Raw genomic sequence first — 14747 nt, forward strand, 5'->3', positions numbered from 1 at the left:
GACGCACTCCCACCCTTGGTAGGCGGCCCCTCCCTCTCCCACCCCCCTTCACCTCTAGGAAACCACTTGCCTGTAAAGCTTTGCCTGTGAACTTCTGGGGACCTGAAAGCAAGGCAGGCCTCAGGGGAAACCCTTGTCCCTCAGCCAACTCTGCACCACAGTCCCTCAGTTCCGGTGTCAGTGGGACCCCACCTGGGCCGTGGGGAGTATCAATAGCCAAGACTCATGCCACACATGGTGGCACCTCCTAACTCAGCCAACCCTTGCAGGTGGGATGGACCGGGCGGGAAGGGTCCCGCTGTTACCATCACACACACCAGGAAAACGAGGCCCAGAGGGGGCCTTGTCTCAGGCTCCACCCCTAGGAAGCAACGGAGTGAGGACATTGGAGAATTCGCATCTGAGTTTGTGGAGACAAAGCCCCAGGACAGCCGGGTGGTTAGCGTGCGTGCCAGCCTGCTGCTGGGCCAGCTTTGGGTCACTTGGCCTTTGCGTTTTGGATCACTCTATCAAGCAAGGCTGGTGCGCAGCATGACCTCGGGCTCAAGGCTCTCAATAAAGACCTCCTTAAATCAAACCGCTGCCCTCTGGGTGCTTCTCAGAGCACCCTGTCCCTTCTCACAAGCCGTGCTTATTTTTATTTTGTTGTTTACTTGTTTCTTTTATGGCCTGTCTGCTGGGTATGACAGACAGTAAGCCACAGGAGAGCGGGGTCCTGCTGACTGCGATTCTGCTACAGCCCTGGCACCAGCCACAGCCCCTGGCAAATGGTGACGTTCCAAAGTATCTGTTAACAAATGAATGACTCAGTGAACAGTCAAAGGGACCTGGGCCCGCTCAGCTGTGAGAGGGTCTGAGCTGGGTCACCTCGTCTGTGGCCTGGTTCCCCGCTTAAATTATGGCTCAGAGGCAGACACCTTGCCCAGGTCTCATGCAAATTAATAGCAGAGAGTCATTTCCAAATGGGGGCTTTATGGAAGGTGCCCCCAGATTTTAGCTCTATCATTCTAGGGGCCAGACTCTCAGATTCCCCGTTGAAAAACAACAGCTGTGAATACTGAATGAGACTCCAACACTGAGATTCTTTGATCGGGTGGTACATGTATAAATTTCAATAATAATGGGGATGCATTCATCAGACCTATCAATCATCACCCCCTCTGCTGCTGAGACATCTCTCAATGTCAAATGCACGTCTAGCAGACTCATTCTCTGGAATCCAGGGGCCAGTGGTCCCCACAGTGGGGCAATCCTCTTCCCCTCTCAGGTCTCAGTTTCTCTCTCCTCAACAGGAAGGGGGATTTGGGTGCGTAGACTTGCTTTACTTGTCCAGGTTTCAGAACTCCAAGTACCAAGATGTTGCACCGTGAAACCTAGTCTCTGCTCTCAGTGCACAAAGCTGCCTATCTCACTAGGACTCTCCTCTCCTAAAAATGACTGTAATGGCCATCTTTTGTCTGGCGGATGGAGCATCCATTCATTCCAGGACACTGACACCTTGCTTGGTCTGGTCTGGGAATCCTTCTTGCTCCCTCTGTGGTCCATCCTGGGGGGAGTCCTGTTATCCTTTTCTCACCTGTCCTGCCTCTACTCCTGCTGTCCCCTGGAGCCCTCTGCCTCTCCCTGCCCGGTTCATACCAAGTGCCTGGGAACGTCCCTGGTGACCCAGGCTGTGCTCCAAGGCAGTGCTCTGTCTTCCTGCCTGGGATCGTGAGGAAGGCTTAGGGCACACGGTGATATTTGAGTGGCTTATTAATAGCAAACACAGAGAATTAAGATGGGGAGACAACGTGGTAACAAGAGAGAAGGAGGATATTTCAGGTTGTGGACACAGCAGACCACAGTGACCCCTGGGAGGGTCAGAGTAGAGGTCAGAGAGGAAGAATCTCAAGCTTGGCAGTTTAGGAATTCAACACGTTTGCCTCATGGCCACCTCTGAGATTTTTTACTGGGGTTCACTGGACAGGCTCTTGGCCAATGTTGTGGTTTGAATGAATCTCCCCAAAATTCATCCATGTGCACCCAGTGCACCTCCAGTTGGAGGTGGGGCCAAATGGGAGGCATTTAGGTCCTGAGGGCTCTGCCCTCATGGATGAATTAATATGCAGGTGGTTTTGTTATAATAGCAAATTCTGCCCCTTCTTGCCCCCTTTTGCCCCCTCTTGCCCTCTCTTGTTCTCTCTTGCCTAGGCGATGCCTCCCACCATGTCTTGATGCAGCAGGAAGGCCCTCACCAGAGGCAGTCTTTCCATCTTGGACTTCCAGGCCTCCAGAACTGTGAGCCACACAAATTTCTATTCTTTACAAGCATCCAATCTGTGATATTCTATTACAGCAGCAGAAACTGGCACTGAGGGACGGACTTATAAGAAATCCATAAACATCGAGCTACAATAAGAAGTCAAGGGAATCATGCGCTGAGAAGAAAATGGGAACTAACATTGGTTGGACAGCTGCCGTGCGCTGGACACTGTCTTCACTCCTTTTGTGGTGGAATGTGCTTCCAAAGATACCTATGACAGTATCCCGTCCCACATGCTCTGTGCAGTGTGTGTGACCACGTCACTTTCTCATTAGGAGGAAGTGTGTATTTCTCTTCCCCTTGATTCCTGACTGACTGGGCTTTGACAGACAGGTCGCATGCTCACGTCCAGCTGTGAGGGCTGTTCACTTGGACCATCAGAGACCATGTTGTGAGGAAGCCTGAGCTTCTCCCCGGGAGAGAGGCCACAGAGAGGAACTCCAATGTATCCATGTCACATGTGCAGAATTGGGCTGGACTGGAAAGTCCAGGCAGGAACTGAACTCCAAAGAGGCATCTCCTGGACCACAACCTCCCAGGCCTGAATCCCCAAGTCACAAAACTGTGAACAAACAAATGGCTGCTTTTATAAGCCATTATGTGTTGGGGGGGGGGCTTGCTAGATTGCAATGGGAGACCCCAGGGAGTATCCTCTCTGTAAGGTAGAGGCCCTCCTTTGAGGAGACCTTACCGTCTCTGTAAGGAGACAGGACTGGAGAGGTGGAACGACTAGTCCGTCCGCACATGGGAGACCCATGGCAGAAACAGGATTCAAACTGGGCCTCTGCGACCTCGACCTCCTGCCGGGTCCTTGGGTCACAGTGCTCTCAGAGAGCAGAGGAGGGGACCTGCACGCTGCAGAGACTCCCTCCAGGAAGGGTCACTGAGGGAGGAGGGGTGGGAGGGAGGTTTCTCCTCTTCTCCCCTTTTGTCCCTGTGAAGTGTCACCTATACTTCCTCTCCCCACATGAACAAATAAAGGTAACACTTTTATTGACAAGAGAACAACCATGATACGTGTGAATGTTCCAGCAGGAGCAGAAAAAAATTAGAGGTTGCTTCCCGGAACAGTGGTACTTGGGCCTGGCTTAGAATTCTGTGGGTCCCACCCTCCGCTGCACTTGAGTGTGTCAGGGTTTTCAGGGCTCCCCATGCGGGGCCCGGCCCAGAGGGGCCCTGTTAATTGGGCTGGGGCTTCAGGAGCTTTATGGAGCTCCCTAGGTGGTTTCCCATGTGTGCTCAGGTTGAGAGCCTCCTGCCTGCGGGGGCCAGGGTTCCGCCAGGCAGTAAAGGGCTGGGAGGGGACGGAGCGAGCTGCTCTGGGGGAGCTCATGATCAAAGACGGGGCTGAAGGAGATGATTTGTGTAGAAAACATGAAAAAGAATGGCTTTGGGGGTGTAGATGCTTAAGCTGAGCAGAACAAAGCAGAACAAAACGACGCCGAGTGGCCCTGCTTTCTGTGCCCTCTTGTGTATGATTGTGGAGTCAATTCACAGACATGCTCAACCTCCACGCTAAATTGATCAACCTCAGAAGGAATTAATTGGAGGGCTGGTAATAAGCAGGTTTGGTTACAGGGAGAAACGATCCGCAGTGCAGAATCCCACACCACACGGGAACAGCGTTTCCAAGTCCCGGGTTTCCACTGGGATCCTCCTCCTTAGCCTGAACAGTCTCAGGCTGCTGCAAGTGCCCGGGCCTCCCTTAGGAAGCAGGTTCAGCAGATGGTGACCCCAAGGGACTTCTCTTGAGCTCCCGCCTGGGAAAAAAAGATCCCGTGTAGGCCAGGCTCAGCAGGACCCAGGCCTTCTGGAGGGGCCGCCGCCTTGGCCAAGGATCCTGGCCCAGATTTGGCTATAGTCGGTTGCCTGTGTGGCTGTTAAGAAGCTTCCAGAAGATCGGAGCAGTGGCTGTCAGACACTGGGGTGTCAAAATCACTTAAAGGCAACTAGGGAAGACAGAGAAGAGGGTCTGGGTTTGTCTGGTGGTCATGTCCCCCAGGTAATGTGGGGACATCAAGGTGGAGAACCACCGCCTCGGAGTGAGAGTGAAACGCACTGTCCTCTGGGCCACGCTCCAGAGATTCTGATGTCATCAGTCTGGATGACAGAGTCACCCCGACACGCAGAGTCACAGTTACCCAGGCGATTCTCATGGGCAGCTGAGTTCGAGAATCCACTGGGTCAGGGGAATGTAGAAACAGACGCGGGCACCTGTGGAATTTCAGGGTGCGACAAAAAGAGAAATCTTAAGAGTGGTGAAGGGCGAAGTTTCAGCGAGGAGGCTGGAACCGGGGCTGGGACTCAGAGGTAGAGTGCTCACCTCGTAGTGGAAGGCACCGGGTTCGATCCTCAGCACCACGTAAAAATAAACAAATAAAGGCATTGTGTCCAATTACAACTAAGAAATAAATATTAAAAAAAAAAAAGTGGCTGGGACCACTGGCTACACTTTTGAAAAGAAATTCCCTGAGGTCTTTCTTCAGGTTACAAATGAGGATAAATTCTAGATGATTAAAGATATAAATGTGAAGGCCAAATTTCAAAACTGCCATGCAGAAAAATATTGGCTTAATTAGAGGGTCAGGAAAGCCTTTCAAAACAAGACAGGAAGCCCACAAGTCAGAACGAAAAGGATTGACAGCCATGCCCCAAATTGGAAACTCTACTTGGTTAAATAAACAAACAAGGACCCAAGACCCACGAGGAGAAAACATCTGTAACCTATGTAATAAATCAAGGGTTAGTGTCCATAAGGTATTAGCTATGCTTCCACATTAATAAGAAAAGGACAGGGACTCAATAAACATGTGCGGATGATAGGAAAGGAGGATTCTCGGAAGAAGAAATACAGAAAAATATAGATTCACGTGCAACGAAATATACAAAATGATGTTCAGCTCCATTAATAATTGAAGAAGCATAAATTATATAATAGATATTTTCACCTATCTGGTATAAAATTCAAAGATTGGTATATCTACACTAAGGAAGATGAGGGGAAATGAAGACTCCCAGATGTTGTTGGTGCAAGTGTAAACACCTTAGGGAGGGCTTCCCGGCATTATCGGAACTTTAAATGGGCCCCCCTTCCAGCCTAGGAATCCTGTTTGTAGAATCAGTCCTACAGGATACTAGCACACAGCACGGGACGCTTTACCAGGATGCTCAGTGCAGACTCATTTCAATGATAAAAATGGTTGTCACCACGATCCACTTTTGGTGACACAGCTATTTGAATTTCCAGAATAACTGAGGTAACTTTCAGAATCTTTGAAAAGATTCATGCTGAGGCCACAAAAAAGCAATCTGGGCCTATCTTTATACTTTGAAATATAATAATAATAATGATAATAACAATAATAATAATAACAATTTTTAAAAGCCAGCGTGGATGTAGTGTTTTCTGCGTGTCCTGCATTGATCTATTAAGATCTATTACTGACCTATTAATCTGGGCAGAATTGGATTCAAATCCTAGAGTTGCCACTTTCCAGCTCTATGTCCCCAGGAAGATCACTCCCTCTCTCCGACTCTGTTGGCAAATAAGAATACTGCTTTAAATGAAGCGACCTTGGTGAGGTGCCCACTCACGTCCATTATTCACTGCCAACCTAAAGGTCACTTCCTTTAACCAACCCTCATAATGTGGACTCAAAGATGAAACAGGCTGTTGACTGGCTTTCCTTTTTTTAAGCTCTGCTATCCACTTTCCTAAGATTTATGCATGGTTTAGTTACAGATTTTCTATTCTTGAACTCTTAGGGCAACTTGCTGGGTCTTGAAGTCATTCGATGTCAATTTTATTACTTCCCAGTATGAGTTGTCCGGCCCTCTGTGACCTCCTGAGGCCTCTGGCTGCATGTGACATTTTAAATACTAACTTTGGGGTTCTTGTCTTAAAGGGAGGAAGAATTAAGTTCAAATTGTGGCTCTTTAGAAATACATAAAACATGAGCCAGGCTTTCATGGAAAAGTCACCTCTCCTAAGTTCTGCTCTCTCAGCTCGTTGGGGACAGGCAGGGTTAATCCCCTCCCTTTTTCAAAATCAAGAGCAAATATTGGTTTATTCTTAACCGAGATGACCTCGGGCCCATGCTGGCTGCTGTAAAATGACAGCCGTGCTCAAATGCCACAGGGTGCCACCTGGAGCCTGTGGTTGGGGGCATCTTGCTGTAGCTGGTTAGGCAAATGGAGGCTCCTCCTTTAAAGTGCCCTTGTGGCAGGAAACAATCCATTACCAAGGAAGGCACCCTGAGGTGTGGAATTTCAGGAATCTCAGAAGTCCTCAAGGGCAGGGATTTTTCTCTCACTCACCTTAATATTTTTAGCTCTGGGCTGACCACATGAGAAAATGTTTGGCCAAATGAATTTGAATCACGCGATGAATGCAATCTGCTCAGAAGTATTCAGAATCTGTTCCCTGGAAGTGGATTCCCTGGAGGACCCGGGTATCTAGCTGACTGTTGAGAAATCAATATCAAAATTCTGGTTGGACTAAGTCAGGTGACATGCCACTTGGTCAAAGACCTCAGACCCTGAGACCAGGCTGCCTGGCTTGCGAACAGACCTCTACCAATGACCACCTGTGTGAACTTGGGCAGGTTTTTATTTTTAATTTTTTTAAACTCCTCTGTGTCTTAGCTGCAAAAATGGAATAGAACTAACAATACCTTAAAGAGTTGTGGAGGATTGAAAAAAATTAACATTTTTTTTTAAAGAGAGGGGTTTAAGGAAATATTTAAAAAAAATTTTTAAAGACAGGGGCAAGCAAGAGCTCATACTAGGGACCCTTCTCTGAGGTGACTTAATCCTATGGACTCTTGGTGACCTTTTAACAGAAAGGACATATTAAGTCAAATTCCCCTGACATGCTGGGTGTGGTGGTGCTCACCTGTAATCCTAGCGCCTCTGGAGGCTGAGATAGGAGGATGAGAGTTCAAAGCCAATCTCAGCAACATAGCTAGGCCCTGAAGCAATTTAGCCTGTCTCTCTATAAAATATAAAAAAGGGCTGGGGGTGTGGTTTAGTGTTAAGTGCCCCTGAGTTCAATCCTTGGTGTATATATATATATAAAAATTCCCCTGATATATAAGAGATTTGGTTTAAGCCAGAAATTTTAAGATTCCAGCTCTGCTCTAAGGCCCTTGGAGAAGTTGATATTCAGCATGTAATTCAGAGGCAGAATGTCCTCCCACTCCAAAACTGTGAACTTCATCTGTTCACAGAGCCAGAAACCCCTCTGGGTGCCTGTACCCCTCCTTCTATCACGAGTGCACAGGTGAACATTTCCACTCAAGAAAGGACTGCTTGCTGGGGGTCCTCACAGACCTCAGTGTTGTGCTCTCCCAATCCTCATTGCACTCCCAGGCATCTCAGTTTCTACCTTCCCTGGCAGGCTGTGGGATGGTTCATTTCATGTGTCAACTTGACTGGGCCATGAGGTGCCCAGATGTTTGGTTAAACATTATTCTGGGTATGTCTGCAAGGGTGTTTCTGGGTGAGATTAGCATTTGAATGGGTAGACTAACTGAGTAAAGCAGATTGCCCTCCTGGGGTGGGTGGACCTGTCCATCAGCTGAAGGCCCAAGTAGAACACAAAGGCTGGCCCTCCCGCTGGTAAAAGAGAACTCCTCCTGCCTATCTGCCTGGAGCTGGGACAGTGATCTTTTCCTGCCTTAGGTCTCAAACCAAAACATCAATGCATCTGAATCTCTAGTCTGCTGGTCGTGGGACGGGAACTTACGACTGTTGCCTCTCCTGGTTCTCAGGCCTTTGGACTTGGACCTGAACTGTGCCATCAGCTCTCCTAGGTCTCCAGCTTGCTGACTACAGACCTCAGGACTTGTCAGCCTCCATAATCATGCAAACCAGTTCTTTACAGTAAATCTATGGGGTGTGGGTGGCGGGAGTGGGTGGTGGTGGTGGTGGTGCATCCCGACCCACACAGGCTATAAGTGGAGTAACAGCAGCGGGGAATCTCTGTGCCTCAGCTTCCCCCTCCTTAGAGCCTAGAGAAGCTCTGGCATTCAGTCCGTCTGTGTTGAAGGGAAGGAGGCCCGAGTCCAAGGGAGCCCCGTGATAGGGCTGCACCCCGAACACTCAGACCTTTTGAGGCCCTTAAGCAGCATTCAGAGGATCTGGGAAGTCGGTGAAATTCACTTGGGGGACTTTCCCCCTTCTTTTTTCCCCTCTTTCACTTCAGCCTCCTTCTTTGCCCCAGTGGGTCTTTTGTCTCCTGCCCCTAGTCTATCTTCTGGTTGGGGACAGAATCCTCTTACCTTGACTTGGAGCTTGGTCGTGTGGGTGGCTTTGGCCAGTGGTGATGTGTGCAGAGGTCTTAGAAGTGACAGCACAGTTTGACTCAGCTTCTTGGGCTCTCCAATCCACCCAGAGAAACTGCCCAGAATTCACCAGGTCCAAGGAGCAGATTGGATCCAAAGCAAAGCCTGCAGTCATCCTGTAACCGGCCAGTTAATCTACAGACACCTGAGGAAGAAAAATGAATGCTTGTTATTGCAAAGCACTGACTTTGGGCGTGATTTGTTACACAGCATTAGTACGACAATTGCTGACTAATACTCTTCCCTAAATAAGTATCTTTTAATGGTTTAGGCAGAGGAATATGGAGAGAACCACAATATTGGGGTCCCTGGAAAGAATGTAACAGGTGTTACCAGTGCCCAGGTCCCCCCTTTCCCTTGGCACATGGGAAACTTTCTTGCCCTCTTGAAGTCAGTCAAGGCAAGGTGACCATTTCTGGCTGATGAAACATGAGTGCAGATGCCATGTGGCACTCAGACAGCCCCAGGGTAACTCCAGTGCAGTGCCACCACTTCCCTCTTTCCTGCCACAGTGGTCGTGCAGACTGAGTCGGGAGCCATGGGATCAAAGTTGCCTGCATCACAGTCACTCCCCTGGGACCACAGTGGGTTTCTATGAGCAGGAAATCAACTCTTGTAGTATCAAGGTACAGAGATGACCTGAGGATCCTGACGGGTCCACCGAGTGGAGGAGGCTGGGAGAGTGAGCAGATGGAACCCGCTCAGTACCCCAGTTCCAGGTCTCCCCCCAAAGGGGAGAAAGCTCTGCTATGAGCTTGGCTCTGAGACCCAGAGAATCTTCCACCCCCTCTTCCTCAGCTTCGTCAATGGGCGTGTGGGGGTCCACAGACCCCTCCCTGGGAGCAGGGGCAGGTGTGAATATATTCAGTGGGATCTCACCCCGGGAGGGACGCTGGTGCCTGCAGGCAGGGGCACTGGGTACGAGGTGTGACTTCATTGGCTTTCATGAGGTCTCTTTATGCAGGAGCTGGGGACCTGCAGTCTCCCTGCCACACTTGAGAAACCTGTAAATATGTATTTGGACTCACTCGCTGCCCAGCCTGTGTCGGAAATCGGCACCACACAGTCAAGTCCAGAGAACAGAGTCCTTTGATCAGGCCAGAGGAAAGCCCTTCGCTCAGTTTTGAAGTTCAACAGTCATCTCTGCCATGATGACTCTTGGTCAGTGTCACAGGAGAGGGAGGGAGGAGGAGAGACAGAGGGAGGGAGGGAGGGAGGGAGAGAGAGAGAGAGAGAGAGAGAGAGAGAGAGAGAGAGAGGACTTAAGGTGCTTCTCTGCCAGGTCCTAGATGCTGGGTACACAGGTATAACACACAGCATAGACATTTGTTTACATATATGTAAACAAATAATAATAAATAACACATAAACATTTGTTTACATATATGTAAACAAATAATAATAATAATAATAATAATAATAATAATAATAATTTGATCTTTACTGTGTCAGATCTCTCTAGGCTCATGTGCAAAGACAAAAACCATGAAGGAAAAAAGACTGACATACTTAACTGAAAATAATTTTGATAATTCCACAAGGCAAGAATACCTAAAGTCTAATAATAAAACCGTCAAAATATTTATACTGCATATGGCAGAGACCAAAGAGCTCCTGCCAATTAATGAGAACAGAAAGGAAAGGGGAAGGGAAGGCGAAGGCAGCCAGAAAGCAAGTGGCCCATGAGTGTATAAAACAGTCACATTTGCTAATAATGTGCCATTTCTTCTCTCCCCAACTGTCCAAGATGGAAAACAGTCATTGATGAGCATGGATGGAAATGCGAGGTTCCCGGCCGAGTCATCCCTCCAACTGCACAGGGGGGGGGGGGGGGTAATGACACAGAGCGCACCCGAAGCCCTGTAGCTGTGCCCGCCTTTGCCAGCCAGCAACGGGCTCCTGAAACCGCTCATCGGAGGAAGCCGTCATGGATGTAGGCAAGTATTCTGCAACAAGAATAAACACTGCAGCTTTAAAAACCACAACAAAATAAGCAAAGACAACATAAATGTCTAATAATAGATATTTGCTAAATGATATAGGCTATCCAGCCACAGAACAAATCCCGGCATTATTAAAATGGACCGTATAGATCCAGCCTTCACATAAAGAAGAGAAGTTTTCATTTTAATATTCAGCTAAACAAAGCATACGACAAAACGGTGTAACAGGTGATCCCATTTTGTAGAAAAATAAAAATCCATACATAAAAGTGTGCAAGGAAAAAAAAATCTAGAAAGTACGTATGGGAACATGACAGTCTGGGCAGTGAGATTTCTGGTAATTTAGTTGTCTTTGTTCTTTGCTCTTTTGACTTTTAAAAACATTTATTGTTCTTTTTCCTCTCAAAGATCTCATTTGTCTATGAACACCCTACGCAGACTAATCAAAATAATCAATGGAATAATTTTGCAGGATGCAGACACAGCCGTACTGACAGGGAAATTCACAACTTTAAACAATGTTATCACAAGGAGAGAAAGGCGCCAATTTTGTGCCCTAGAAAAGGAAGAAAACAGTCCAAAGGAAGTGGTAAAAATACTAGCAATAATAAAGATGAAAGCTGAAGTCAATAAATGAGAGAACAACAACAAAAAAAATCCCCCAGGGGAATTAATAAATAAAACCCAGGGCCAGCTCCTTAACAGGACTGATAAAATATACAAAGTCTGGCAAATCCAATCAAGGAAATAAAGAACACAAACAAAACGAGAAAGTGGGCCCATGACCAATGAAAAAGAGATTGATGCTGATAAGGATTTTGCACACAGAGCTCCATAGAAACACATTAGGAACGAGTTAATAAAGTGGATGATTTTCAACAAATTCATCAGCGATCATGAGGCTCAAAATAGTGCCTCCTTTAAGTGACATAACTCAGTCCCCAAGGAAGCTCAGGTGGCACTGACCCTTTCCTGTCCGATCGTTCTGAAAACCGGCTCTCCGTTCCTTTAAACAAAATACACATTAAATAAATGAATAGAAAGGAAAACTTCTGCCAGTAGCTCTACTGAGCATGTCAAGATGGGCCTCAAAATACTAAGACAGCGGGGCTGTTGGGTGAGATGACATCACTTGACAGAGGCTGCCATGTTCTACGGAGCCACAGACCAGCTCAGCCCCGCTCTGGCCGCTCTCCCAGCTCTCTGCTGCCTCTGCTGCTAAGACCTTGGAGCCTGACTTTTGGCAACCTCTGCCACCCAGGATCACCCAGGTCCTGGTGCCACTCCAGCCTTGGAAACGGAGCCTGCCTCTGCAGATCTTGCTTTGAGGACTCTGATCCATGGCTCCTGGGCCTCATGAACTTGGTCCTGAGTATCTTGGACACATTTATGGATCAAAGTAAAAACGAAGGGGGTGGGCATTTCCTTGTCCATTCTTTGCTCTGACATCTTCTAACTTAATCGGAGCCTCTGTAAACATTAACAGAGGTTCATGATCATAATCTCCGAGTAAGTCTCCAAGTCTGTCTTTTCAAACATGGGTTTGCAGGAAACTAGTATAGACGCCGACACCCAGTGATGGTGATCAGATGTCACCCGAGCGTGGACTACTACCAACACCACACCTGTTGACAGAGAAGCAATAATTGTCATACGGCATTTTTATTTAACAGAGGCTGGTTTCAAGTATGGTACCAGTTTTTAGAGGGAATGTTTTCAGGTTTTCTCCATTTAGAATCCTGTTGGCCTTGGGTTTAGCATAGGTAGCTTTGACGATGTTGAGGTAAGGTCCTGCTATCCCTCGTATTTCTAGTGTTTTGAACATGAATGGATGCTGTATTTTGTTAATGCTTCTTCTTCATCTATTGGGATGATCATGTAATTCTTGTCTTTAAGCCTAGTCATGTGATGATTATGTTTATTCCTCAGTTTATAACCAAAGGACTTGAAATCAGCACACTACGGGCACGCAGCCGCATTCATGTTTATAGCAGCTCAATTCACAATAGCTAAGCTATGGAGCCAACCTGGGTGCCCTTCAACAGATGAACGGATTAAGAAAATGTGGTACATATACACGATGGAATATTATTCAGCCATAAGAAGAAGGAAATTATGGCATTTGCTGGCAAATGGGTAGAACTGGGGGCTATCATGCTAAGTGAACTAAGTCAATCCCAAAAATCTGAAGGCTGAAATTTCTCTCTGATCTGTGGTTGCCAAGACACCATCAGGGAGGCAGGAGAGAAGGATAGAAGTTCATTGATTAGACAAAGGGGAATGAAGGGAGGGGAGGGGGAAGGGAGTGGGAAAGACAGTGGAATGAATCGGACATAAGTTCCTGTGTTCATATGTGAATACACGACCAGGGAAACTCCACGTCATGTGCAACCACAAGAACGGGAAGCTACCTTCCATGTATGTATAATATGTCAAAATACACTCTGCCGTCACGTATATCTAAAAGGAACAAATAAAACAAACAAAATGCAGTACCAGAAAGGAAACTGAAGGGAAAATGTGAGTTGGGGCCCCCAGGTCTAACCTCCTCCCTGGAAGCTTTTCTGGTTCCAGGACCTCTGGGGTCAGAATCTTGGGTCTTGCTCCACCTTAGCATTTCAGTGGGTGGATCAGGGGGTCGGTTGCCTGTTCTGCCTCTGGTGTGGGGCTCACAGGCACGGCATCATAATGGCAGGATCATGGGTGGACAAGATCACATGGTGTGGCAGGAGCAAGGGGGACTCAGGGTCCATGCTTCTTCTTTTAATAATGACCTACTCTCCCTTGGAAACTAACCAGTGTCCCATGAATCCCTTCAAGGGTGTGCCCCCGAGTGACCTGACCACGGTCCACTAGGCCCCCCCTCTTAACATGTTGAGAGGCTCCACCACCTCTCAACAGCACCCCAGTGGGGCCAAATCTCCAGCTCTTGAAACTTGGGGGAAGGCACTTAACTGCATCCAATCCATAGTAGCTGGGTGAATTAATCTGGGTTCTCCAGAGAAACAGAGAAGAGAGAGAGAGAGAGAGACCAGCTTGGGTGTTTACAGAACCTGGCAAGTCCACAAGCTGTAGTGGCAGGCTGGAGTGGCAGGCTGGAGACCCAGGGGAGAGTTGGGATCGCAGCTTAGGTGTGCAAACGTGGTGGAGGTAGAATCTCCCCTGAAGGCCTTCAACTGATTGGATGAGGCCCACCCACACTCCATGTACTGATTTAACCGGCGACCTCATCCAATAGACACCTTCACAGCAGCATCCAGACTGGCCAGGGCTCGCTGGCCTTGCTCTCTCCCTCCCTCCAGGGGCTCCCAGGGAGAAACTGTAACTGACACTGACTGGCAGGTGAGGAAGCCGAGGCGCAGAGAGGTCGGGGCACCCACTGGACTCCTGGGCCGATTGGAGGTGGAACCGAGTTGGGACCAGGTCAACTGAGTGCAGAGTCTGGGCCCTGAGCTTTCTCGCCTGCGTCACATGAGGGTTAGCAGGGGCTCAGGATGGGAGCCTGGAGGAGCAGGGGAGGCTCCCTGGGCAGCGGCCCTGAGTGGGGACAGGACGTGGCTGGGCAGAGGACTGAGAGGCCCCTGGGGACTTCAGCACAGCAGAAGCAGGGACGGGAGGAGACCTGGGGTAGGAAGCACAGGGGGCCCTGAGCAGAGCCAGCTCCCTGTCACAGTTAGGTCCACGAGCCTGGAGGAGACCGGGGCGTCCATCCCAGCACCCCAACAACTCTGTTCCTCCTCGGCGGGCTGCTTCCGCCCAGGTGGCTCCCGGCAGGGCTTTGGCTCTGCCACGCTGACCCACATCCCCAGCGACTGCACGCTCCACTGAGTCTCCTTGGCCTCACGGCCAGCGCCTGGTCAGGCAGACAGGAAACCAGCTGGACCAGCGGGTTCCGCGCTCCTCCATGGACAGAGCTGTGTGGCCCTGTCCACTGGGGTCTCCTCGGAGCTGGCTCTGCCCTGCTTGTCCCCGGGCCCAGGTCAGGACAGAGGACAGGATTGCCTCCAGATGGGGCAGCCTCTAGGTGTCTGTCTCGCCTCCCGCCCAACCAAGGCAGCTCACGGTCCCTGTCCTGGGGCCTCCGACGGGCCACAGAGGTGGTGGCTTCTGGAGAAGGTGGCTCTCGATGGGACGGCAAGATTTAAATGGGAAAGGGAG

General features: G+C 49.0%; 1 long non-coding RNA gene across 1 annotated transcript; it reads right to left on the bottom strand.

The window, feature by feature from the left end:
- Positions 1 to 494: 494 nt before the first annotated feature.
- LOC144377339 (uncharacterized) lies at positions 495 to 8785 on the bottom strand. The gene is made up of 4 exons (XR_013438247.1): positions 8584 to 8785; positions 6620 to 6765; positions 5749 to 5837; positions 495 to 4516 (listed from the first exon to the last, which is right to left on the bottom strand). It is a non-coding gene; the product is annotated as an uncharacterized LOC144377339 (long non-coding RNA).
- Between the last annotated feature and the right edge of the window lie 5962 nt (positions 8786 to 14747).

Source organism: Ictidomys tridecemlineatus, chromosome 4, assembly GCF_052094955.1.
Source record: "Ictidomys tridecemlineatus isolate mIctTri1 chromosome 4, mIctTri1.hap1, whole genome shotgun sequence".
Taxonomy (NCBI): domain Eukaryota; kingdom Metazoa; phylum Chordata; class Mammalia; order Rodentia; family Sciuridae; genus Ictidomys; species Ictidomys tridecemlineatus.